This window comes from Leopardus geoffroyi, chromosome D4, assembly GCF_018350155.1.
Source record: "Leopardus geoffroyi isolate Oge1 chromosome D4, O.geoffroyi_Oge1_pat1.0, whole genome shotgun sequence".
NCBI classification, from domain to species: domain Eukaryota; kingdom Metazoa; phylum Chordata; class Mammalia; order Carnivora; family Felidae; genus Leopardus; species Leopardus geoffroyi.
In genome coordinates this window covers 68,150,389-68,176,389 of record NC_059342.1, presented here as the reverse complement: position 1 = coordinate 68,176,389, position 26,001 = coordinate 68,150,389, and the positions used below count along the sequence as shown (strand labels likewise).

General features: G+C 40.7%; 1 protein-coding gene across 15 annotated transcripts in view; it reads right to left on the bottom strand.

Moving 5' to 3' along the window:
* The window catches only part of ZNF462 (zinc finger protein 462), a 140,580-nt gene extending 127,479 nt beyond the window's left edge, over window positions 1-13,101 (bottom strand). For 11 of the 15 annotated variants that reach the window (XR_006710474.1, XR_006710475.1, XR_006710476.1 and 8 more), the window contains exon 1: window positions 9,871-11,152. The gene's annotated coding sequence lies outside the window, so the exon portion shown is untranslated. Of the gene's footprint in view, window positions 1-7,663; window positions 8,969-9,179; window positions 9,224-9,870; window positions 11,153-13,022 lie in introns of those variants that run through there. The other 4 variants (XM_045470061.1, XM_045470060.1, XM_045470069.1 and 1 more) reach the window with 4 other exon arrangements.
* Window positions 13,102-26,001: the final 12,900 nt, after the last annotated feature.

Below are 26,001 nucleotides of genomic sequence, written 5' to 3'. Positions count from 1 at the left end.
TGTATAACTACTTTATAATTCTGAACTTCACACAGTACAGCTTAAAAATATTCATTCTCTAAATTTCCTCACACATGGTCTCTTGCTGTTTTTCACCATCTCCTCTCAGAACAAATTCAGAACAAAAACAGGGTACTCTTTAGTTAAACACACTTTGTCAAGCTATTACAGTAAGTTATATCTCTCATATCAACCAATAGATTACAATTAATTTTCCATTATACTCAAATTTCCCTTCCAGAACACCAGGATATACTACTGGCATAAGCAACTGGAAGAGATAAACCATCAGGATTATAAGCTATTAGCATCCTAAGTAATAACCACGGCCAGTTCCCACAAGCTGAGGGCCAGAAGGTAGTGCCCCCCATGTGTGATCCTGGCTCCCCATTTTCTAGCTCCACGACCGTGGGTAAATTTCTTTACCTCCCAAACCTCAGTTTTCTCTACCAGAAGAACAGTCCCTGGTTCATATGAAATGTTAAACAAATGCTAACTAGTTTAGTTAGCTCCAGAGAAGTAGTATTTTTGTGGAAGGTCCGTGTGATACTCTTACTCCAGAGGGGCTGGCAGAATTTTTTGATGAACTTATTGTATTTATTCCTTTTATAGATGGTATTCTTACCCAGTACCAGAAGTGATAATATTCAATTGACAGCAGAAGGGGGAGAAGTTCTGGCAGCTGAACTCTGACATTCAGATCAAAATGGTCTCTTCCATGCAGATCCCCCTTCCCAGCTATCATTATCCAACACCAATTAACAGTCTCCACAGAAGACAAAGTAAGACAGAAACCACTGAAGAGAAAAAGGTTCTGGGTGATAGGTACTTGTTATTGAAATCCTTACATAATCTCTGGCTGGTATCTATTTCTGGCCATCTTCGGTCTCTGACCCAGTGTTCAAATTTTACCCCACACGAGGGACCCTAGACCAGGTCCAATCTGGGTCGGGTGATTCAGACTCAATTTCTGACTAATTGGTCACAACACAGAGGGATGGTGTCATTAGGGATCAGGAAGACTAACCATTCTGGGATTGACTGGTTCTAGCAAACAGCTTAATCCCAAACTGGACTGCAGGTAACTGTCACACTCCGTTCCTTTCCCCTCGGAAAGAAGCGTGTCTTTGTTCTTCATTCCTTCTAGTACTCACAGCGTAGGTAGAGAAGCTCTATGGATAAGTTTAGAGAGGACTATCACATGGTCTGACCATTAATAATGCAGCTGTTTTCTGCTGTGCTCTATTCTCTACTTCGTTCCTTTTCCAGGAAAATCTCCACCTAGGCCCACTTAACCAGTTCCTTCAAGTTTCCATCTGTCCTCTATCAGAAAGGCCGATTTCTGAAGTCACATAAATGGTCTTCCAAGTTCAATTCCTTTTTTTTTTTCCTTTTTAACAGTAAGAACTGACCAAAGACTGGGTCTGAGCACTGGTCTTCATTTTTCACGTGCAATAGGTACCAAATTACAAGGTCTTTTTCCACTTGCTTTACTGTTTTCTTAGAAGCAATACCTTTCTTCTTCCTGCAGGCTCTTCCCAGTGGACAGACCTCTTCTACTTCGACTTGTCAATCATTCCCCTGCCTCTCTTCTTCTTTTCCTTCTCCCGTCCAAGCAGGCTCTCCTTCCCAGCAAATTTCCACCACATAATTATGGCAATGCTTTAGCCTACTTTTCTGTTAGCTTAACAACCCTGTCTATTTTCTACTTGTGCTGATGCTACTGTTTGCTTTTCTGACGGGCTAATCCGTGTATCCTTTCAAGGCCTAACTTCCCCTACCATGGTAGCAGCTGGAGCTCTAATTCACAGGTGCCTTCCAAAGCTTTTCATTAGCAATAGAAATGAGACGGTTTAGAAACCCATTTCTTAATCTGCAGGTGAGTATTGGAACCTTTGTGCAGCAAACATCTTTCAAGTATCCCACATTGTACCACTGCACAATTATTTTCTGAGTAATAAGTACAATGTTATAGGCACATTTGTAGTGTTAAAAGGGAGAATGTTCCCTCAGAGGGAATCGGCTCCCACCCCCCTGCCTCTGGCATTTCCCAGCTCAAGAGAGAAGCAAGCCCTCAGCTGACATGAGCAAAAATGAATAAATGGCAACTGTACCTTCTGAAATCTGAACAGGGAAGAGAAAAATTCCAAAATGTGAAGGCCTTAGCTCCTGTTCTGGTTCAACTGGCCAGATGAGGGCTTAGGGAGTGAGGTTGGCCTTCCCCAGCTGGGCTCTGTGGCAGATAAGCCTCTCCACAAATCCCGGGCTTAATTACTTCTGACACAGTTGTCTCGCCTGGGCCTCCAGCTCCTTTTGTGCTCAAACCAATATGAATCCAAAGGTAAGTCTTTGCTTACTCCTCTTGGACAAATGCTTAATTTCCTACTAAGTGATCCTAACACATTTTAATCAGGATCTACCAGTTCCTAGTAGAATTTTCCCCATTTTCTTTGCATGGTCTTTGCAAAAAGTCTCCGCAAAAGCTTGGCAAATAACTTTCTGAATTAAGCCGTCTTCATCTTCAAGTATTTATTTTTTGAACAAGTAAGTCAGTGCCCACCAACCTTCCCTACACCCCCAAGAGTAGGCTCTGTTCTTTGAATGAAGTTGGGGCTAAGATGTGGACAGGCACAGCAGTATTTTATTAATATCCAGAAGCAGCATGCAGGGAACTGAACAAGCAAACACATGAAAGCAAGGAAAAATCAGTATCAAAATACCCATGACCTGGCACAAAAAGAAACCTCCTCTCCAAGAATAACTCAAGAAAAAATGTCTCCAGCTAGGAATTAGGCAAGAACGCTTTGAAGACACCAAGGAAGCTGCTCGCCAGAATCCAAAGGCAACGCATTTGCAGGTGACCATACCTATATCCTCTTCCCCCGCATCACTCTACCTACCTCTTGTCTTTCCGAGTCCTGAAAAAAACCAACTTTGAGTTGAAGTCACACATCCAAAGGCCAAAAAGCTTATGTATGTATGCTTCAACCAAAAAGGACAGGAGACCTTAGAAAGTAGACAAATTTTACGATAGTATTTCTAAGCAGAAAATGTAAATCCAAAGCACTTCCAACTGACTTTGCATTTATCAGTGTGTGCAGTTCTCCAGAGACAAAGTTCAAGGGGACAAGAGATTCAAAAGAGCTTCCCAGTAAACTGCAAATACCGTCTACATTCATAGCAATCCATTTTCCTTCACTTGGAAACTTCTGTTCCCAGGTCTTATAAATTCAGGAGACAGTTCAATCTGGGATTATCTTCTTCTCTCCAATGCCCCCACCCCCTCAACCCCAACCCCAACTTTTTTTTTTCTTCCTTCAGTACTGGCATGCAAACCATGCTGTTTTAACTTCTTTCCTGTTCTCCCAGTTCTTCTGGAACATTTTATTTTCGACAGTCAACTCATTTGGAGGAGTGCCACACTGAGGTTCAACTGTTTATAGCGTTTCTGTGTTTCTGCCAGAAGTCCACATCCAGCACTACCTTCTCCAGACTGCCTCCTGGATTAAAAATTTATGCTTTAGTTTGGAAGAAGCTTAGAAAATGTGGAAACTTCCAAACATCACTCTTCTTTTTACACAAAATGACTTTCACTTGTCCAAGAGGAATCAAAAGTGGAAACCCGTTTCACCCTTCCTAAAGTACTGTCCTATCCCCCCTCTCTCCCTCCCTTCCTCCCTCTCTCCCCGGTTAAATGTTCCCCATGTTGTTAAAAACTCACTTTAAGGATGACCCCATGACTTCATTGGGGAATGGCAAATAGCTGGCCACTGGTCTGCAAGAGAGAACCAGGCTCCAAGAAGATACATGGAGGGCAAATTTTTGGAGGAGTCCGGAACACTGGAAAATCACCAGTATTGTTTTAGACTGGATTTCACTCTCTTGGCCATTCATCAGTATTACAAAATGGCATCTCTGAAAGAAGCCAATTTATCTGTACCATGTTGCAAAAGAGATCCTCTGAGTCCAATTGTGGGCACTTTTGTAAGTTGCAATAGACCCAGACAAACCTCCAAAGAAGGGCATTTGAAAAGGACTCCCAAGCCCTGGATGCCTGAACTAGAGTGGGGAGCAGGACAATTAAAAGAAAAAGCACAGTCTGAACCCAGTATCTACGACTTGACTGCAAGTCCCATGAACAAAATTGGTCTCTGGAGTGTATTACTTCTATGAATGAAACCATGCTCAGCCCCAACATGTTAAATTCAACTGACAAAAAAACCAATACTCCTGCCCCACTAGGGTTTGATTACAGAGTTTCTCACAGAGGCTTTCACTCTGGAGAGGAGAGCTGGTGTTTCACAAACCGCTACAATCATATGCAGGGGGGTGGTGGAAAGGGCACTGGGTTGGGAGTCAGCCGACCTGAGTTCTGGGCCTGGCTTTGTTACAACTGAACCTTCTGACCTTGGGCAAGTCACTGCACGTCTCTGTGCCAGTTTCCTCTTCAATAAAATGCAGGGGGAAGGGGAGATCTGAAATAGATGATCTCTCTGAGGCACAAAACAACTAGCTTCTCAATTAGACGTTCTTAATATTCACCATTTACGGTGTACCTGTTAGCCAACTTTTAAATGATTTTTATATTAATCTCTACTTAGGGAAAAGTACTTTTGTCCATCGCTCCCAAACTTCGGCTTAATCTGGGTGCTCCCTGGAATTCTTCAATATTACAATAAATGCCTCTTTTCTTTTCCTTTCCTATTTTTTTAAGCAACCTTCCCCAAACTAAGGCTTGTGCTATTAAAAGAGCTCAGAACTTCCCATTTCCTTGCTAGGGCTAAAATTAAACTGTCCATTCCTTAGGGCCCAACATAACATCTGCCAGATGTCTTGGCATATCACACAAGAGGAATTTTCTCCTAGCATTATCTATTCTCCTCTCTATTTTCTCATAATCAATTAATAGGTCACCAACGCCAGCTAATGTTTCTCTCAAAGCCACCAACTTCTTAAGTATGTGAACCTCAAAAGATACTTGCCTTCACACTTATACACACACACACACACACACACACACACACACACACACACAGGCTGACTTTTTTTTCCAGTTCACTATCACGTATGATGGACCCTGGAAATATTTTCCTCCACCTCTTTTGAATCTCCTTAATTTCCACATACCAATCATCCAATCGTGTACCCATGTCAGATCCTTTGCAATCTGAATGCATTCTTTATATTATTTCCTAATTTGTGAGTGTGGCAGTGTGAAATAGCACCTCTGTTCTCCAGTTTTCAACGTGAAACGTTCAATACAGCTTTGTCCATGTTCTGTCCCAGGAGGCAGTGAGCGCTAAGTCTGATAAAGGCATACAGCACAAAGAAGATGAGTAAGGTTACCTTAACCAAGAACTCTCAACACCAGGAAAGAATTTAAGACAGACTAGACTCTATTAAACTCCAACATACAGAAAGCAGAACTCTTCCCAAGGCAATTTTGCCATTATTTTCTTTCAGGAAAACTGACCACAAAGACTCTAAAGTCCATTAGTAGGGTTGGCTTTCTTTTCCCCTACTGTCTTCCAGAAGACTCATTAGAAAGAAAGATACACACACACACACAGATACATATGTGTATGTGCATATATATTTTTTCTTTCTATCTCAAAGTTCTTTCCAACTCCAAGGGGTGTGGAAAAAAACATGTCCTCAGGGCATGTGGTCAATAAATTAGATGGACATAAATCTAACATGAGAAAAATTGTGGAATACAAAGATCCAACGAGCATCTTTTCTACAGCAACATGCCTCACAGCTCACATATTTCTCCAGAATGATTTCTCTTTATGACATATTAGAGCCATCGAAAAAATTTGCATAACGAGCCTCATCAACTTGATGCCTCAAAAACAAAACAAAACAAAACAAATCTCTGAGCCTTGACATCAGATAAAAATGTTCAATTTGACACTCTGTATTTCTCTCATAGCGCCTTATCCAAAATACTTGTCCCATTTCGAACGTGTAGCCCTAGAAAAATGCAAGAATCTTTAACATTAGGTGCTTCCCACGTTGATGAAGCGCATCAGGGATGAACATGTCTCTTAGGTGACCAGTTAGAACATTATTCTCAAACTCCAAAATGCCTCTTAGATACCTCATTTTTTCCCTCCAGGAAATCTCAACTCTAAGACTATCTGTAAAGACACCAAAATATTTGGTCACAAAGTAAAACATGTGGTGAGTCTACGTGCTAGACTAGCAACCAGTTTGTCAAATTTTTTTTCACACCAAAATAAGTAATTAACCGGCTGTCCCGGTAGCAACAACAACAACAAAGATATCATGGAAGTTTGCTTCAAGATCAACCTACAATGTATTTATGTTTACATACACAGACGTGGTTAATTAGATGCAAAATTACCTGGTAATTACTTTCCCAAATAACTCTTTTTATTCCACTGCCTTGGAGCTTCCGAGTTGGAACGAGTAGCATCCACACACACACATTAGCAAATTTAAGTGTAACGTTGATGACGTCCCACTCAGGAGCAGAAGCAATGGTATCAAAAGACAACATTCAAAACTGATTAATAAAAGGCATGATTCCAAAAAGTAAGATTTGTCAAGTGCTCTGGGAGAAGCCCAGGTTTTTAATAAAGAAGCAGAGATCTGAAGAGAAGTATTTTTAAATGAGCACACACATCAACTGAAAATCTTGAAAACCATACGTCTTCGTCTGCAAAAAACAGGGTTTTACTTCATTGACCATGGACAATTATCAGCTAAAGAACCATGTATTTCTCCTTTTCCTTTCATACTCCTCAGAAGAACAATAACCCTCAATTAATGACACAACAGCTTGGTTTGAAAAATGTGATGTTGTCATATACAGCACTGTGCCTTTACTGAATGACACTGCTACCAGCTACTCAACAGAATATAATTACCTCTGGAATCTAAAACCACTTCAATATGCACAGAAATACTGGAGACATAGGAACCCGACACACACATACACACACACACACAAACCTGACACACAATGAGAAAGCAAAGCCAGAAAAGAGCTGGTGTAAGTCGCTCGCAAATGTGTTCCTTATTTCTGTTGAAGCTGGTAGCTTTCCATGTTTCCCCTTAGTTGAAAACAAGGTCCAATCAAGCCTCCTTACAATATATTAATTGGTTCTGAATCTCCTCCAAGGTTTCATTCCAACGTGGAGGCTTCCTCACCTATCTCATCAACAGTCCACCTAAAATTCTCCCAACATCTTCCCTCATCCTCAAGATGGCTACCTTACCTAATGGTAAAGCAACATCTCCATGGTTGGCTTTTATAAATTCCTCAAGCATTTCAGGATTTTGTTCTTCACTTGGATCAATTACATACATTCTCTAGAACTAATCTGTGAAGAGCTCCAGTCAATGTGTGTGGACTGGGGTAGGACTGGGTCCCTCCTTCAAATCATCCTCACAAAATGTCTTCCTGGAAGACTACTAAATTCTTCCCAGTTAAAAAGGTGAAGATACTTGGACACAAGGTTTTCTCAACAGACAAAATATCTTAAAAATGTGTTTCCATAGTGACATTGTTAAGAAGACATCTGATATTTCTGAAGACTTACAGTACTTGAGAACACAGGAAAAAAGAGCAGAATGAAAGGGAAGGGGGAAAACAAAGGGACTAAAAGAAGGCCTTAGACACAAATGGAACAACCTGAAGAGAAATGTGGACTCTGGAGAAACTGGTGTCAGTCAGTCCTAGAGTTAGTTCCTCTGAGATCTTGCAGGATTTGTTGCTGTTGTTGTTGTTGTTGCTGTTGTTTTCCCTGTTTGCAGAAATCAGCCCAAACCAGACAATAAAGTCTTGCAATGCATCAAAACGTGATGACAACCAAGCCCCAGAACTCCAAAATCTCAGCTGAGGGCCACCACCATCTTCACAATGAGGAAATAACATTTCCTGGTGACTTTCAGGAGACCTGGAGCAGCTGAAAGTTGTGGGAAGACCTCGGTGGAAAATGTCTAAGGTTTTGCCTTGCCTTTCCTGAAGGAGGTCAAAACCCTTCAGGTCCATTCCAAAGAAGAAAAAAAATTTCCAAAGTTTACTTTAAAATGGAAACAAATGCCTCAATAACTTGTGAAAGCACTCCTTTGGTGGGAGAAAAATCTGAGCAGCCCTTACAAGTCTCTCATTTCCTCGCATAATGAATAGATGGTGAGGAACCACCACAAGATTCCACCCTGGAAAAGAAGGAGTAGGCAGGCAAGCCTCCTCCTCCAGCCATCACCAACAGAGCTTCAAAATGGAGACATCCATAATTTTATAAACACTTCTCATCTCAGCTTTGTCTCCTGGAAACCCGCTCTCCTCCATTTTCTGGTGGAGTTACAACATGACACGGCTTACCTGACTCAGTTCCCAGCTCTCAACCAAACTAGTCGCTTCCTCCAAAAACCTGCAAGCCACCTCCAGAAACAAAACCAAAGCAAACCAAACAACCAACACAGACACTCAGACACAACCCCCGGGAGCCCTGGGAGAAAGCCCCAACTGGTTGGTCTTTTCCCATCCCAGACGCGTGCTTAAAAATAAAACTTTTTTTTTCCCCCTTTGGGTAGAGGAGGAATATAAAAGGAACTCCAGGCAGCCTCCCTCCCTCTCTGTAGGTTAGAAGCTACAATGAAAAGAAAATGAGGGTTCCTTCAGGAATGGTGAAAAGCCTGGAGAATGAACGTGAGAAGGAGCTTTGTGTTTTGGAGTCTGGACTGGAACCAAAGCAGACAGCTTGCAAATGGAGGACAGGGAGATAAAGAAAGGGAAAGAGAGGGGCTGCTCCAATGGGGGGCGGCTGCGGCTTCCCCTCGCGCCTGGAAGGAGGGCAGACCCCTGGGAACTGCACCAGGAGTGAGGCGACCCCCAGGCCCCTGCCTTCTTTTCTCCCTTCCTCAGAGAGCCAAGCGTGTGTAATGGCTTCTCCTCTCCAGAAACCGTTGTCCTCCTGCACCAGACGCTTCTGAACCCCCAGCCTGGAGACAGCTCCTCAGCTGCTCCTGAACCTGCGCCCCCCACCCGGCCCGTGCCCCCCGCGCCTCGCCTCTCTCCTCACCAGCAGCACCAGCAGCGGCAGCAGCCACCCCCCGACACATCCCGACCCCGCATCCCAACTTCGGGGAGAGAGAGAGAGAGAGAGAGAGAGAGAGAGAGAGAGAGAGAGGAGAGAGCCAAATACCTGAGGAAGAGGGGGGTGCCAATCCGCACGGCTTTGCCATCGGGCTTGGGGACAGGCAGACAGAGAGGGGGAAAGGAAGGAGAGGGACAGAGAAAGAAAGAGGTCAACCCGCTCAGGTCGGGGCGGCTCAGAGCGCTCCCTCCTCTGCCCCTCGCTCACTCCCTCCGGCTCTCGGCTCTCGGCTCTCGGCTCTGGTCCCCTGGACTCCCGCCCTCCGCCCCCCTCTCTGTCCCTACTCCTGTCCCCACACTCGGAGCATCCGTCCTAAGCCTCCAGCCCTCTTCTCACTCATCTTTCATTTTCTCTTCTCTCCATAGAACTACACGAAATTAATTAAGCCACAGCGCTCCGCTCCCCCCAGCAGAAGGAGCAGCCAGCAGGAAAAGCACAGCCACCTCCACTGCCACCACCACCACCACCTTCTCCTCCTCCTCTTCCTCCCTCGCTTCTCCTCCTCCTCTTCTTCCTCCTCCCCCTCCTGCTCTCCCTCCTCCCCCTCCTCCTCCTCCTCCTCTTCTCGCTCGCTTCTTCTCTTCCAACAGCCAGTCCATGCAGGGGACTTCCTCTCCTCCCCGCTCCACCAACCCTCCTTGGCCGAATGAATGAGCGCGTTTGTGCCTCCACCGCCCCGCGCTCTCCTCCCCGGAGCACTCGGACCACCCCGAGGTGGTTGTTAATTGCAGTAACTTACGGAAGAAGCGTCCCGGCGCCGGGAGGTGTTTCGGGTTCTCCAGCCCCACCGCCTCCTTATCCTCTTTCTCTTTCTCCTCTTCCTGCTCGGGTTATTGTTGTGGAAGTTGTTTGGGAGTCTCATGTGCTTCTGCCGGGTCTCAGCAATGGAGGATCGCCATCTTCCCTGCCTTCCTCGGCTCCTCAGACTCGCTGCAGCTGCAGATGACCTGAGATATCCGTCTCTCTCTCCCTCTCCCTCTCTCTCCCTCCCTCCCTCTCCCTCTCACTCTCTCTCTCTCTCTCTCTCTCTCTCCCCTCTCTCCTCTTCTCTCTCCTCTCCTCCCTCTCCCTCGCGCGCTCTCTCTCTCCCTCCCTCTGTGTCTCTCTCTGAATAATGAGCAACCAGAGGGAGAGAGAAAGCAAGACAGAAAGAGAGAAGGAAGACAATCTTCTCCTGCCACACAAAACGCCGGAGCACCAGGGGGTGCGCGAAGCCTTTCTAATAACAACAACAACGTGCAGGAGACGGGAAGAAAAAAGAAAGCAAGAAAGAAATGAGGAAAAGAGCTGGGGGGGGGGGGGGGGTAAGGAAAGAATTATCCAAGAGCTGGAGAAGAGCAGAAGGAGAAGCTGGAGGAGATGCTGAGGCTGCGGCTGCTGTCCCCCCTCCCCCCCGCCGAACCCCAGAAGGAGGCAAGGTGGTTGCAAAGTTAAGGCTGGGACATTGTCTTTGTCACTCAGAGCAACACAGAGCCAGGCCAGTGAGATGCAAGAGGAGGCGGCGGCGGCGGCGGCGGCGGCGGAGGAGGAGGAGGTGGTGGTGGTGGAGGAGGAGGAGGAGGAAGAGGAGGAGAAGGAGGCAAAGGAGGAGGAGAAGGGGAAGAGGGAGATGAGATGAATAAAGACCTGCGGAGAAGGCGGTGCGAGGAGCGCGGCGGCCGGGCTGAGGCGTGCGCGCTCGCGTCCCGGAGGCGCCCGGCCGCCCCGGCCGGCAGAGGAAGCCCCCAGTGAGGACCCTGCCCGGCCGCTCATAGCTCTCCCACCATCAGCCCAGCCCGAGGCGCCGAGCCCCGGCCCCAGAGAGTCCCTCACACGCATCCATCTAGAGGCCAATCTTTGCAAAGAACATACATGGGGAACTAGAGGTTGCAAGTCTAAACCCAGATCAACCACGTGGGGCTTTTTAATCCCTTTCCAGCTTGCGGTGTGAGTATCTCCAGTGAAAAGCTCAAATTGTCCATTACTGGCACGTATTTTGAAGTCTTCTCCCCCGAAATAAAGGCTCATTGTGCATTTTATTTCTTTTCTGATATGGAGAGGGGGGGATGGGGGAGGGAAAGAACCCATCATTCCGAGCTTCGGAACCACCACTTTATTTTCCTAACTTGTGAAATGTTTTGACGGCGCACCAAAAGGAAAAAAAAAAAAAAAAAAGCCTACTTAAATAACTTTACACCCTCCAGCCCCGCGTTGTTTGCACTTTCTGGCTGATCATCTAAAGGCTCGGAAAGTAACAATCAGCGCTTCTAATGATAAGGTGTCATGGTGTTGAAGACAAGAGAACCAAGATGAAGCTTTCACACCTTGAATTTTTATTTAGTGTAATTTTCCCCAAAACGTTCTGAACTATCTCTTTTGCAAAGGAATGGGTTCCCCCTCACCCTTCACCAGGTTGAATGTCTCCTAAGGCTTTAATTTGATTGGGGGGGGGGGGTGCCTACACTATAAAAAAAAAAAATCAATACAGCAAGTCAGGAGCAATTGAAGTTCAAGGGCACGGGCTGGTTGTACCATTTCTATTTCTCGCATCCCCGAGTTGGACATCACCAGCATCGGGAGAGAGAAACACACAGCGCGCAGGGCAGAGACCTTAATTAAAGTTTCTTTTGTCCGCGTCTGAATTGGGGGATGTTGCTGGATTCCTTTGCATTGGGGAGCGCGCATCCGGTGGAGAAGGCGCGGTGTTGAAGATCCAGGGCCAGATTGTCCTCTTTAATACTACCTCCCTCCCCCCCCCCCCCACTTCCAAACAACAGTCCGGGAAGATATACCCATAAACCCATACAATAAAGGGGAGGAGGAGACGCGCGCGGAGTTGGTTCCCATCGGATAGCGGGCTTTCATAAACAGATCCGAATCCGCATTTTCCAAGATTTTCCCCAATCGTTTATTCCGGGGCAGAATCTCTCACCCAGAGGCACGATTTCACCCCCTTGCCGTCAACACTTCCTGCCCTTTTCTCCTCCCACTCACATTGAAAAGCTTGGGAGCCCTAAAAGGGTGTTGATGGCGGGGGTGATAAATAAATAAATAAATGACACTCTACGCGTGCGGTGGAGAAGAAAGGAGGGGGAGGGCGAGGAGAGGGACGAGAAAAAGTAGGGAGAGGAGAACAAGGAGGAGAAAGCACAGAGGCGAAAGGGAGACTGGAGTCAAAGAAAGAGAAGAGAAAGAAGAAAGGAGAGAGGAGGAAGGTAAGGCTGCTCAGAACTGAAATGCCCGTGGCTTTGTGCAGAACTGGGAGGACTCCCCCCTTCCAGGTGCCCGGAGGGACCTGGGGAAGTCCTTCTGCCCCGAGCTCCTCCCCCGGGACCCCAGGGGTGTCTGAGCGCCAGCAGCCGCTCCCCCACAAATTCCTCGTGGCGACGAGAGGAAGCGCGCCAGGTCTCCGCCGTCCCTTCACTGCCCCAGCTGATAATTTACCTCTTTGTCTTTAATAAAAAGCTGACTTTCTCTGTCAAGCCCTGCACCGGAAAAATAACAATCGTATTTCAGGTTGAAAGCCCCTGTTACTGCACGGTTGTGGAGGTTGTGATAAAACCTTCCTCGACGTGAAGGTACCTCCTGGGCTGGCTTGGGTCGGAAGTCCTAAGATGGGGGCCGCCCTTCCCCGGGGGCAGGGGCGCACGGAACCAGGCGGTGGGGAGGGAGGAGGAAGCGGCCGAGGTCAGAGGAAATCCAAGGCTCCTGGGGCACCGAAGGGCTGCCCGCAGTCGGGGAATGAGCCCTGGGGAGGAGCCTTTTGCGAGAATGTGAGCGCGCCCCAACACGCCTCAGACCTCATAAACCCACTTGGCAAAGACCCGGGAAGCGGCTGGCTGACCGACTGCGGTGAACTCGAGAAATTAACCTGCGCTACAATTAAACGGGCTGCCGCCCTTTCAGACTCACCTCCAGCGACCGAGACAGAGAGCTCCCGAACCGGCCGTGGGGGGACCTGGCTCCTCCCTCCCGTCCCAGGAGAAGAGGACAAAAAGGGGAGATGGACTTGGAGATGGCCCCGCCCTTCAAACGCTCCAATCCTTGGAAACTAAACCTCCTCTCCAAGCCTCCACGTCTAGAAGGGACAAAGGCAGCGAGGAGATCCAGAGACCGATGGGTGGCTTTCGGGCTTCTCCTGTGGGTACATTGGGGGAAAGGTACAAAGGCTAAGTTCCCATTCCAAATACAGGACAGCCTTTGGAAGACCATCTTCTGGTTTAGAAGCAAATTGACTTCCCAAAGCCGTGAGGCGACTGTTGCAAAACTCCTGCAAAGCCCTGCTGTTTGAATGTGGAAAGGCTAAATTTTCAATTAATGATGCCATACACAATTTCTTTCGACTTTTTTGGAGTCACAAGTGCCTTAACTATCTAACTGAAATATAACAGAAAGAAATTTAACATGGTTGGGGATTAGGCTTTTTGTTGTTATTGGGGGCAGCTTTCTTTCGAATGATAGTAAAACAGCTGGGTTAAATAAAAGCTGGGTCAGTCAAGGAAAGCGCTGGGGCTGAAGGTTTTAGTGAAAACCTTGATAAAGTTGGCACTTAAGTAACTGTAATTATGCTTTGCCATTAGCAGACCATTAAGATAACAGGAGAAAGTTCGCACCTCTTGTTATGTCATTCCTTACGAATTTTCACAAAGATAATACAAGCCTAGTTGGTGGGGTATCTTCTCCACCAGGAAGGTTAATTTCTAAATTTTTTTTCATTAAAATGGAAAAGCTTAGGTTTTGCACCCAGCCAACAATATGAGGGACATGTTGACTGCGTGAAATTTGCCTTTTGTTGCTGTATCCCAAGCCATTGTGCCCCGGAGTCCTATGGGATTTCAAGACTTTATTAATGTTCACAAGGAAATATGAATATGTTGGAAGTCTGAATTTTCTTCTCCCTTATCATGGGTGACTGGCATACAGGCTCCTCATAAAGGGAAATTATGGCTCATCGAAAGAGTGACTTTATGAGCATTAACAGAATAATAAATCTTGCAATTTTAGTTCAAGAAACAGTGGAGTCCTGCAATCAAAGTGACCCATGCAAGTATAATCCACTTACATGCCTACCTCTAGCAGGATAGGGGTAGCCTATACATTATTTTGGGTTTTAAAGGTTTAGGGTAGGAAGGCACCCAAATCTCTCAGAGAAAAGTGTTTATGGGGGGGCAGGGGGTGGGGAGGGCATTCTGTCACCTGTAGGAAGGAATCCTGGAAAGAAGGAAGAGTTGGTCCAGAGGCTACATTAAAATAGAATTTCAACTGAAACAAGAGTTATTCACTCTTGTCTGTCATTGTTTCAGTATTTACATTCTATCATAAAAGAAAGGAAAAGTTCTCCCTACTGAAAACTACACACACACACACACACAAATTCCAGTTTATAACGCCACTTTATAAATTCCAGCTGGAAAACTGTTCATGCCAATGATTTTCGCAAAACAAAGGGCAAATGAATATGGCTTTTTCAGAAGTCCTAATTATTCCATCTTTAAACATTTCACCATATTGTGACACACCTCTTGAACTTATTTTCTATGTAAACTATGTAAAACTCTCTTTCCACATAGCACAGTATATATAGTCTTTTACTTACTATTTGAGTTTGTGATTTCAAAGGGTTATTCTGAATCCTTGAGGTCTTTACGTTTGTTGGAAATTGCTCAGTCTTTAAAGTTTTTTTGACAAGTTCAAATTCAGTAATTATGGACCCTCTAAACATCTAGAAAGTTAAGTCCCTAGCACTTTCTTTCTGATCTCTTACAGAAAAATCAATATATTCTCATAAAACCATATTCAGATATATGTAACTAGTTAACTAGTGCCCATGCCTAAGGAGAAGTGACTATAAGAAAACAGAGTAGGTGAGTCATGATTCTGAACAGCTCTCAAAGGGAGAGAAATGGCAATAACATATTAAACTTAATCCATATAAATCTGTCTATGTATACCTTTGGATACCAAAGAGGATGTTTCAATAGCAATGTTCTAAAATTCCCTCCAAAAAAGTCTCTCTCCCATAGGTACAAGTTACATTTACAGTTCTATCAAACTAGTTACTGCAATATGAAACATTCATGTGTAATATCATTCAGTTTACCAGCTACAATATGCTATACACAGAGCTGAATGTTAGGGATGTAAAGACGATCAAGAGAAGATAGGTTAGAATTGCAATGCATGATCTACTTGTTGAACCACTGGCTTTAAAATTACACTACTTGGTTATCGAACTCTAGTTAGTTTTGGTTTTTTATTTTACTTTCTCAAAAATAATACAGGAATTTAGCCAATTTGGAGAGACTATGATTAACTTGAGCATTTCTGTTCCTACTATGGAGTTATTGAGAAGTAATATTTTGTTAAAATAAAATTTGGGCATTCATTTGAAAGTCAATGCCCTGGGGCACCTGGGTGGCTCAGTTGATTAAGCATCTGACTCTTGATTTTGGCTCAGTTTTGTGAGATCTCACAGTTTGTGAGATCTAACCCCATGTCAGGCTCTGCTCTGATAGAGCAGAGCCTGCTTGGGACTCTCTCTCCCTCTCTCTCTCTCTCTCTCTCTCTCTCTCTCTCTGCCCCTTACCTGCTTGCGCTCTCTCCCTCTCTCTCTCTCTCTCAAAATAAATAAATAAACTTTTAAAAAGAGAGAGGAAAAAAATTTTTAGAAATAAAGCCAATGTTGGGGCATCTGGGTGACTCAGTTGGTTAAGTGTCCAACTCTTGATTTCAGCTCAGGTCATGATGTCCACAGTCACAGGATCGAGCCCCAGATCAGGCTCTGTGCTGAGCATGGAGCCTGCTTAAAATTCCCTCTCTCTCTCTCTCTCTCTCTCTCAAAATAAATAAACATTAAAAAAAAAGAAAGCCAATGTCCTGCCTAACTCATAATTTTACATAAATTTCTTAATAGAGAAGATTTTTTTTATTGTTTATTCAGAGAGAGAGCGAGAGAGAGCACTTGAGTAGGGGAGAGGGAAAGAAAGAATCCCAAGCAGGCTTGGCACGGTCATTGCAGAGACTGACAGGGCTGGAGCTCAGGAACCATGAGATCATGACCTGAGCAGAGATCATGACCAGACGCGGAAATGACTGAGCCACCCAGGGGCCCAAATAGAGAAGATCGTTTTAGGAAAGAGAGCAACCTTAGCTCAACGATGATTATATTAACCAAAATTAAGAAGAAAGATTCAACTGAAAGATTGCCCACTTGTTGAGGCATCCCTTTCTAGCAGAAAGACCAGTATTTCCAGATTCCTGCTACTTGCACTGAAACTAAAGCTCAGAGAGGGGACATGACTTGGTCGGACCACAGAGTTGGTCAGAGGCAATCAGCTCTAGAAGCTATGCCTCTATGGCATTTCCCTAAAGTTGTCATTCTCATATCACTTTCAAGACTTTTTTTGACTTGTTGCCATGTTATTTACTTAGTATATATTATTTTTAAATCAACTTTAAAAATAATTTTGCGTTCTCAAAAGCAATAATACCCACGATACCACAGGTCTAATAGGCTATTTTTTACATACATTTTTAGTACATTTCAAAGTAAATATATTATTAAAATTAAAGTAACAAAAAAATTTTTGGATTAAAACGTCTGATAGTATACATGCCAAACTGTTAATGGCAAAGGGTGAGAGAAATGGAAAAGAAAATGTTGTTTGAGCTATTTTTGTGTGTACAAACATGAATCACTTTTATAATTTAAAAAGTGAAAAATAAAAGATCGTGTGGTCTAGTGGTGGCCAGTATACCCCCAAGTTAAGCCCTCCTATTTTATATTACTGGTAGGAATTAAAAATTAGTCAAAGTCGTTTTAGCACAATTAACAATATATATTTAAAGTCCTAAAATGATCACATTTTTTGTCCTCTTTATTCCTCCTTTTAGAATCCACCCTAAGGAATCATTCAGAAATGTAGAAAAAACGTATACCAAAAAAAAAAAAAAAAAAAAAAAGTACAGGTAAAGTAAGTAACTGAAATAATTTGTCATTAAGAAAAGAGGAATGGTAAAGTAAATAAGAATATATCCCCACTATGATGTGTTAGGCAGCTTAAAATTGTTAGGAAGATTTTGTAATTAAATAGAAAAATGACCTCCTGCTAGGTGAAAGGCCTAGATACAAAATTATGATCACTGATTATTTTTTGGTAAAACACACACACTCATGCAAATCACCTTGAAAGGAAATATACCAATGTGCCAATATTAAAATGACTTCTCATAAAAAATTTAGAAAATGTAGACCTTATATATAAGCTACATGTTGTACAATTATATATAAACCACATATACATATGTGTATATACATATATACACACATATATACTGCTATGGAGTTGACTGGTTTGCTTGAATTGAATTGTCAATTAGCTGTTTAAGTATTTAAAAAAAATTTTTTAAGGATATTCTTTTTTTAATGTTTTTATTTACTCTTGCAAGCAGGGGGAGGGCAGAGAGAGAGGACAAAGGATCCAAAGCTGGCTCTGTGATTACAGGGGAGAGCCTGATGCAGGGCTCGAACACACGAACCCTGAGATTTTGACCTGAGCTGAAGTTGGCCACTTAAACAATTGAGCCACCCAGGCGCTTCAGTATTTAAAAACATTTTTTTTAATTTATTTATTTTTGAGAGAAAGAGAGTGCAAGCAGGGAAGGGGGAGAGAGAGAGACAAACAGACAGAATCCCAAGCGGGCTCCACACTGTCAGCACAGAGCCCAATGTAGGGGCTCCCGTGGGATCATGACATGTGTGAGATCATGACCTGAGCCCAGATCAAGAGTCAGATGCTTAACTGACGGAGCCGCCCAGGTGCCCCTAAAAACATTTCAAAGTTGAATGATAGAACCTCCTTTTATGCGTCTGGTAATTATAAATGTGTTGCAAAGAGGTAATTAATATTGTTAATAAAATAGTGATACAGTAACTGTTTTTTCATAAAAGTAATACAATTTGCTTTCACAGGGACAACTGGAAGATCTGAGTGGGTATTTTGAGTAAATTTTACATACAAAAGGAAATTTAGGACCAGAGAGATTGAATAATTTAACCTAAGGTCTTCCAAAGCTAATGGTGTAAAGAAAACTGAAATTTAGGTCTCCTAACTTCTACTCTTGTATTTTGAAATCTGGAATTCCACTAAATCTCAAAATATTACCAAATGTTATCAAATAAAGTCACTAGTGGCTAATATGAATGAAGTTCAACTTCATCAGTTATGAAAATGAAAGCAGTGATATTCTTTTATACCTACCAGTTGGCAGAAATACATATACTCTGTGTGTGTGTGTGTGTGTGTGTGTGTGTGTGTGTGTGTGTATTTACATTTACTAATTGTGAAGAGTATATAGAATTCCCAGTTGTTGAGGATATGGAAAAATAGATCCTCTAGTTCTCGGTGGGACTATGACAAGTTTCAATCTTTCTGAATATATTAAAAGTCTTTAACCCAGAAATTTAACTTTTAGAAATTGACCTAACCATTCATGACTATCATCAAAAATTTATATACAAGGAGGCTTATTGTGGCATTAATACTCAAAAAGTGATTGTTTAAAGAAAATATGTTCATTTATGTAACAGAAAACATATATATAGCTATCAAATTCTATAAGAAATATTAATATAATTAATATTAATAACATTGAAATATTTACATGATCTTTGATAAGGGAAAACCAGATTTCAAAATAATAGATGTAGCATTATTCCACATTTGTACGTGTGTGTGTGTGTAGTGAGGCACTGAAAAATAATTAGGAAAGTACAATGAAAGTGTTAATAGTTTTTTCCAAGTGATGTAATTTTTCTAGGTGATATAATTATGGGTATATTTTTTTTTTCACTGCGGCTTCTCAGATTTTTAAACATTTCTATAATCAATGTATCTTTTTTGTCATTAGAAAAAAATTGAGGGGCACCTGGGTGACTCAGTCAGTTAGTTAAGTCTCCAACTTTGGCTCAGGTCATGATCTCATGGTTTGTGAGTTCTAGCCCCTCATGGGACTTTCTGCTGTCAGCATAGAGCCTGCTTCGGATCCTCTGTCTCCCTCTCTCTGCCCCTTTCCCATTCACACTCTCTCTCTATGTCTCAAAAATAAAGAAAAACATTTAAAAAATGCTATTTAAAAAAAAGAAAAAAAAATGAGAACTTGCAAGTGAATTTTGCCAGCACAGAATTTCTTACATCATAATGATTGACCAAACCAAATGTTTGTCTAATGTCTAAAAGACATTTTAATCGTAAGTTTTTATTAATCATTATTTTAAAACATACACACTAAAATCCTTGCATATATTAATTTGATTTCCTAAACAGCTTTTAATTAAGAGTTCAATACATCTAGTACAGATTTTAGGTATAACTGCCAGCACCAAATTCACTTCACTTTTCATCCACTAACCACTAACCCTTGACTGACCCCTTGTAGATTTCATATTAGTTGCCCTTATGCCATAAGGTGAAATCTACACACACTCTCTCTTATTTACTAAAGTGGAGGTTTGATTTCTCAGCAAGTTGCTAAGAACAATGTTTCACAAAAGCTATGTTTTTTTAAGTGTCTAAAATGCAGAACAACTTTACTTTTTAGTATCCTTCTTGAAAATCTGCTCATTCCAAGGAGCATGCTTTATCTGAGTATTTATTGACTTAACGTTCAGAATAAAAAAACCAAATCCAGCAATGCACACAGACTCACTGGTTTCCAGCTCCTGCTCTTAATAGTGATGATCTTGGACTCCAGACATTAGTTTCTACATCTGTAAAAGAAGAACAATTAAATATGTACAAGATTGCTATGAAGCACATAGCAATATGTGTATATAAAGAACATGGGAGTTGTTAAGTATAAGCTAATATGCTCCAATTCCTCAGAGCTTCACTGTTACATGGCAAAAATGAAGGAAAACCTCTAAATTTGGAGTCAAAAGACAGGTCTCTAGTCTAGAAATTCAATATCAAAATATGCAGCCCTGACGAAAACCAATCCATTACTATTTAAACAAATTTAAAAATCAACAATAATTGGGGCGCCTGGGTGGCTCAATAGGTTAAGCGTCCGACATCAGCTCAGGTCATGATCTCACAGTCCGTGAGTTCAAGCCCTGTGTCGGGCTCTGTGCTGACAGCTCAGAGCCTGGAGCCTGTTTCAGATTCTGTGTCTCCCTCTCTCTGCCCCTTCCCCGCTCATGCTCTGTCTCTCTCTGTCTCTCAAAAATGAATAAACATTAAAAAAAATTTTTTTAATAAAAAAATCAATAATTAAAAACAAAAAACCCAAGTAGATCAATTGTACCTAAGTTCTCCTATTACTATTGCTGCTTGTTAGTTCACTTTATTTGCTAGAACTCAGCTACCAGACATGTGGCAGTAATGCCAAAGGATTTTTAAAAATGGAAGAGAAAATCTTAAAATCAAGAAAATTTTCTTTATTGATATTTCAATCCAAGAAACAATTGTATATGTTCAGAAAAATTCATACAGTATAGAAACTGTTATAGTAAATATAAATAAATAAACTGCAGCAAAGGGGGGACTTTATTTCCCTTCTTTTTTTTTTTTTGTACATTGTATAGAGACTACTACTGTTCACCAGTCTACCTTCTGGATCAGCAATGTTCTGCTGGAGCACTGTATGAAAACCACTGATCTAGTCCAGATGAGAAAATAGTCTCACAAAAAAATGCCCAGGATTATATGCCAAAGTTATTGAAGATCCACACCTACTCAATTCCTCTTCATGGTACTTTCTACTACATCCGATTTGCCTATGCTAGCAAAAGAGATTTCCTGGAATTGGTATTGAACTTAAAAGTCAGTTTTCTTCTTTTCTCTGTCCCTTCTTCTCTGCCTCTCTCTCTCCTTCCTTTCCTTCATAAGTTTTCCCAGAAATGAGATTTTATACTTTTATACAACCAACAGTAATTAACAGCTTAGTCAACCAATAAATAATTTTTATACTTTCTCTAAATTATTTTGATGACTTTCAGTCCATTTCATCTTCTTTGTAATCTCAGAGGATTAGCAGAGAAGTTAATTATGTTATCCATATATCAACATCTTCTGTTCCTTGAGAATGTTTAGGGTTTTTCTTAATTTTTCCTTCTCATCTTTCAATCTAAAAGGGTTTTTATAGGCTTAGAATCAGAAAGAAAAAAAAATAGAGAAGGAGGCATAAGACTTTTCACCTGGAAAATTGTAATTTTGCTTTTTTTTTTTTTTTTTTTTGCATAGATATATAAATGGAGAATCAGCACTGTTCTGCATATCAGGGATCATATGAAAGAAAAGTTGATTCTTCTGACCCTTTTTCATTCCCTCTGTATCATGCAGCATTCATAAAGGACTTATTCCTATTGCTGAAAAAGGAGATTGGCCAGTGTGCTCATCTGACTTATGGCAGAGGACTGAATTTGAAACTAGTAGAGACTTTTTAGAGGTCATAAACATGAAATTATAGTATCGATTTGGTAATTGAATTAGCTCTGTGGATACTAGGACTGAATGGTAAAGCATATGACATGGAAAAAGAAAAGCAACAGTGATTGTTATTAGTGTTTCATTTGCCTAGAACCTGTAGCCAGGCCCTAGAAGATGCTCCTGTCCCATTCACCGAGGAGATTGCAAAATCCAAGACATGTCCAGCTGTCACCTCAGCAACTCAGAAACCTAAGCCCTCATCAGGCAAAGGGATATGGTGTTTAAACATATATGTATAGTGTGTGTGTGTGTGTGTGTGTGTGTGTGTGTGTAATTTATTTATTTAAGTAATCTCTACCCTCAGCATGGGACTCGAACTCACGACCCTGAGATCTAGAGTCATGCCAGCTAGGTGCTCCAGGGATATGGTACTTATAAGAGAAGATGCACAGAGAAGGTACTTGTCTGGAGGCTGGGAAAAGTCTTAACACACTGGATTAGTAATGGGAATGTCTGACATCTGTAAATGATCCTCACAAAGCATTTATCACATACATTTTAAAAATCTATTCCTTGGGGCGCCTGGGTGGCGCAGTCGGTTAAGCGTCCGACTTCAGCCAGGTCACGATCTCGCGGTCCGTGAGTTCGAGCCCCGCGTCGGGCTCTGGGCTGATGGCTCAGAGCCTGGAGCCTGTTTCCGATTCTGTGTCTCCCTCTCTCTCTGCCCCTCCCCCGTTCATGCTCTGTCTCTCTCTGTCCCAAAAATAAATAAACGTTGAAAAAAAAAAATTAAAAAAAAAAAAAATCTATTCCTCACAACAATTTATGACACGAAGTTTATTTCGTTTGTTTTTATATTTGGAGAAGCCAAGGCTCAAAGTAATTCAGTGACTCACTGAAAATCATTCAATGAGTCCTGGGACTTGAACTCAGGAATTCTGATTCCAGATAGCACCATCATTCCTCATAGTAAAGTATTAAACTCCCAATATAACATAGTTATACATTTTTTGTTTTTTTGCATAATGTATATCTATATATTTCTTGATATATCTATATTTATATTTCCTGATTATAAAAGTGGTATGTGCTGTAGCAAGCTTAGCAAATACAGTAAAGTTAAAGGAAAGAAAAAATAAGATAATATCTAGTCTGAAAATACAGAAAGAACTGCTATTAACTCTTCCCTCTGTATTTTTCCCTTTGTGATTCAATAATTTATATCCTTTGCTTATTTTTTATTGTTATGATTGTGTGTCTATGTCTTTACAATGACTTGTGATGTCACGTTATACATTGAGGATATTAACCCCTTATAATATGGAATAAAATATTTTTCTTAGTTTTTTTATTTTAACTTTGATAATACTGCTTTTTAATATATTGAAGTTAAAATATTTTGTGTTCAAATTTATCACTCATTTTTTTTAGGCTTTCTATCATTGGTATAATATTAGAAAAGCCTTCAAAACTCCTAATAGGACAACTATTTACCTACATGGGTGTTTTTTTCCCACAAATTTCAAGATTTTCATTTTCACATTTAGTTGCACAATCTGTGTAGTATTTATTTTAGTAGATGATAAGGTAGGAATCAAACAACTGCTTCCCAGATTATTAACTAACTGCCACAGCATTGCTAAACACTTTTTCTTTGCCCACGTAATTGAAAGGTTACATTCATCACACACTATAGTTTTGTATGTAACTTTCTGTACTCCCCATTTATTTCCATTTATCTGTCTACTTTAGCAAACATGGGTCAGTTTTATTCTTGGTTCTTATTTATTCTTTTATTATCAGGTTTATCCCTTTAAACTGGAAAAGATCTGTTTAAGTTTTCCTAACTATTTAAGAATTTCTCTCTATCGCCTTATATAGAAGTAGTAATTTATATATATGTATAAATTTATATAACATGTAATAATTTATATATGTATAAATTTATATAATATGTAATAATTTATATATGTATACATTTATACATATACAGAGGCATTAATGTAATATGTATATTGTATTTATACACAAATGTGTATACATTTATATGTAATTTATACATATATAAGTAGTAATTTACACACATATATGTAATATTAACTTAGTCCAAATTCCTTACATAGGTTATTGTTTTCAACCTTTGACTCTAAATGATGGTTTTATCATTTTACAAAATTAAAGACACATTATTGGGTTACCAATCCTCACAACTTTACATCAGCTTTTTCTTAATATAGTTAGATTAGGGATTCTAACGTCTTATATGACGGTTCACTGTTCAACTTTCTTTCATCTCACTAAGAAAGTAGTTAAGGTGTTAGATCAGTGACTTCAAAATTCATGAAAGAATGAGAAACGAGAAAATCAGTGCAGTGAAAGAAACTAAAAGAAGAAAAGATAAACAAACAAGAGGATTTCATAATAGGAAACACAAACAACATCAGAAATAAAAATAAGAAGTCAAATAAAATCATTTAATGTATTTATGTTAATTTTCAGAATAAATGTTAATGGATGAAGTGTCTCTATTGAGGTATACTCTCATACCTTTAAACCAAATAAATAACCATAAATTTTATTCAAGGTGATTAAATGGGTTGTACAATTCCTCTATATCCTGTTTTTTATCTGAAGATCACAGAATCTGTCAGTTTCTAAAAGGAGGTGTGTTGAACAACATGATGGTCTAAGAAACAGAAAATGCAAACAGCTATTTAAATAAGTTGCCAATAAAAGTAAATGACTAGGAATTTTTGGAAATAAAAGGGAGTATCCAACCAGAAATCAGGTAAGTACTATCAAAAAGGAAAAACGGAATGAGGAGAAAATACAGTAATATCAGATGAAATAAAATTCAAGATTAAAAACACTAAAATGAAAAAGAAAACATTTGAATTGGTAAAAGGAATAATTCACCATTTTGTACCTGTTGATATAGCTTCTAAATATGTGAAGTACAATGTGTTATATTTACATGGAGAAGTTTCCAAACTATAATGATAATTGTAGATTTTTGACATGCCTCACAAAATAATGACATATTAAGTGGCCCTCAAATACAAAAGAATGTAGAGGAATTGAATAACACATTCATATTTGATTACAGATATATGTATAGAACTGTGTGCCTGATATTCTTTTTCAGTACCCACAGAACATTCACTAAGATTGACCAGTCATTCAGCCACAAAAATAAAAGCTCTATAATCTCTTTTTTGTGCGTGTGTGTGTTGGATACTTGAAAAGTTTAAATTTTCTCTTTTTTTCAGTATTTATTTATTTTTTTTCAATATATGAAATTTATTGTCAAATTGGTTTCCATACAACACCCAGTGCTCATCCCAAAAGGTGCCCTCCTCAATACCCATCACCCACCCTCCTCTCCCTCCCACCCCCCATCAACCCTCAGTTTGTTCTCAGTTTTTCAGAGTCTCTTATGAAAAGCTCTATAATCTCAATAAGTACTGAAAGCAGAATACAAATTGGAGTGCAAGAAAACTATAAATTAACTGCCAAAGAACAGAAACACACACACACACACACACACACACACACACACACACTATACTGAAAAACTTTAAAATACCGTTCATAATAATCTTTGGTTAAAAATAAAATCAAGCTGAAATCACAGACTATTAAATATAAACAACACTGAGAACACTACATATGAAAACTTACGTGATGTGACCCAATTTTAATCAAATAAAAATTAATATCCTCAAATATATTAATTAGAAGCAGAACATATTTAAAATACACAAACACTTTGTTTTTTTTGTTTTTTTTTTTTTAATTTTTTTAACGTTTATTTATTTTTGAGACAGAGAGAGACAGAGCATGAACGGGGGAGGGTCAGAGAGAGAGGGAGACACAGAATCTGAAACAGGCTCCAGGCTCTGAGCAGTCAGCACAGAGCCCGAACGCGGGGCTCGAACTCACGGACCGCGAGATCATGACCTGAGCCGAAGTCGGACGCTTAACCGACTGAGCCACCCAGGCGCCCCAATACACAAACACTTTGAATCGAAGGATATAAAAATCTTCCCCAATTGTTTTTAAGTAGAATCTGTTGAGTGTTAAAATCAGAAGTCTATGAAAATTAAGAAGTAAACTTTATCAATTATGCTATCAACAGAAAAATCAGATAAATCTAATAAAAAACACAAATATATAATATTAAGATAAGGAAAGAAACATAACTACAGAGGAGATTAAAAAGTTATGAGAGCATTATATCAATAAAATTGAATTTCTTAGGTGAAAAGGATATTTTTCCAAAAATCTATATAATAATGAAAATTGACTCAAGAGAAAGAAAGAGGAAAAGAAAAATAAACCAATTACCACAGAAAAAACAGAAAGCATAGTTAAATCCCCAACTCCCACAGCAGAGGCACTAGGTAAACCATTACACCTTATAGAAATGATAATTCCTGTTTGTAAAATCTGTGTATGTATGT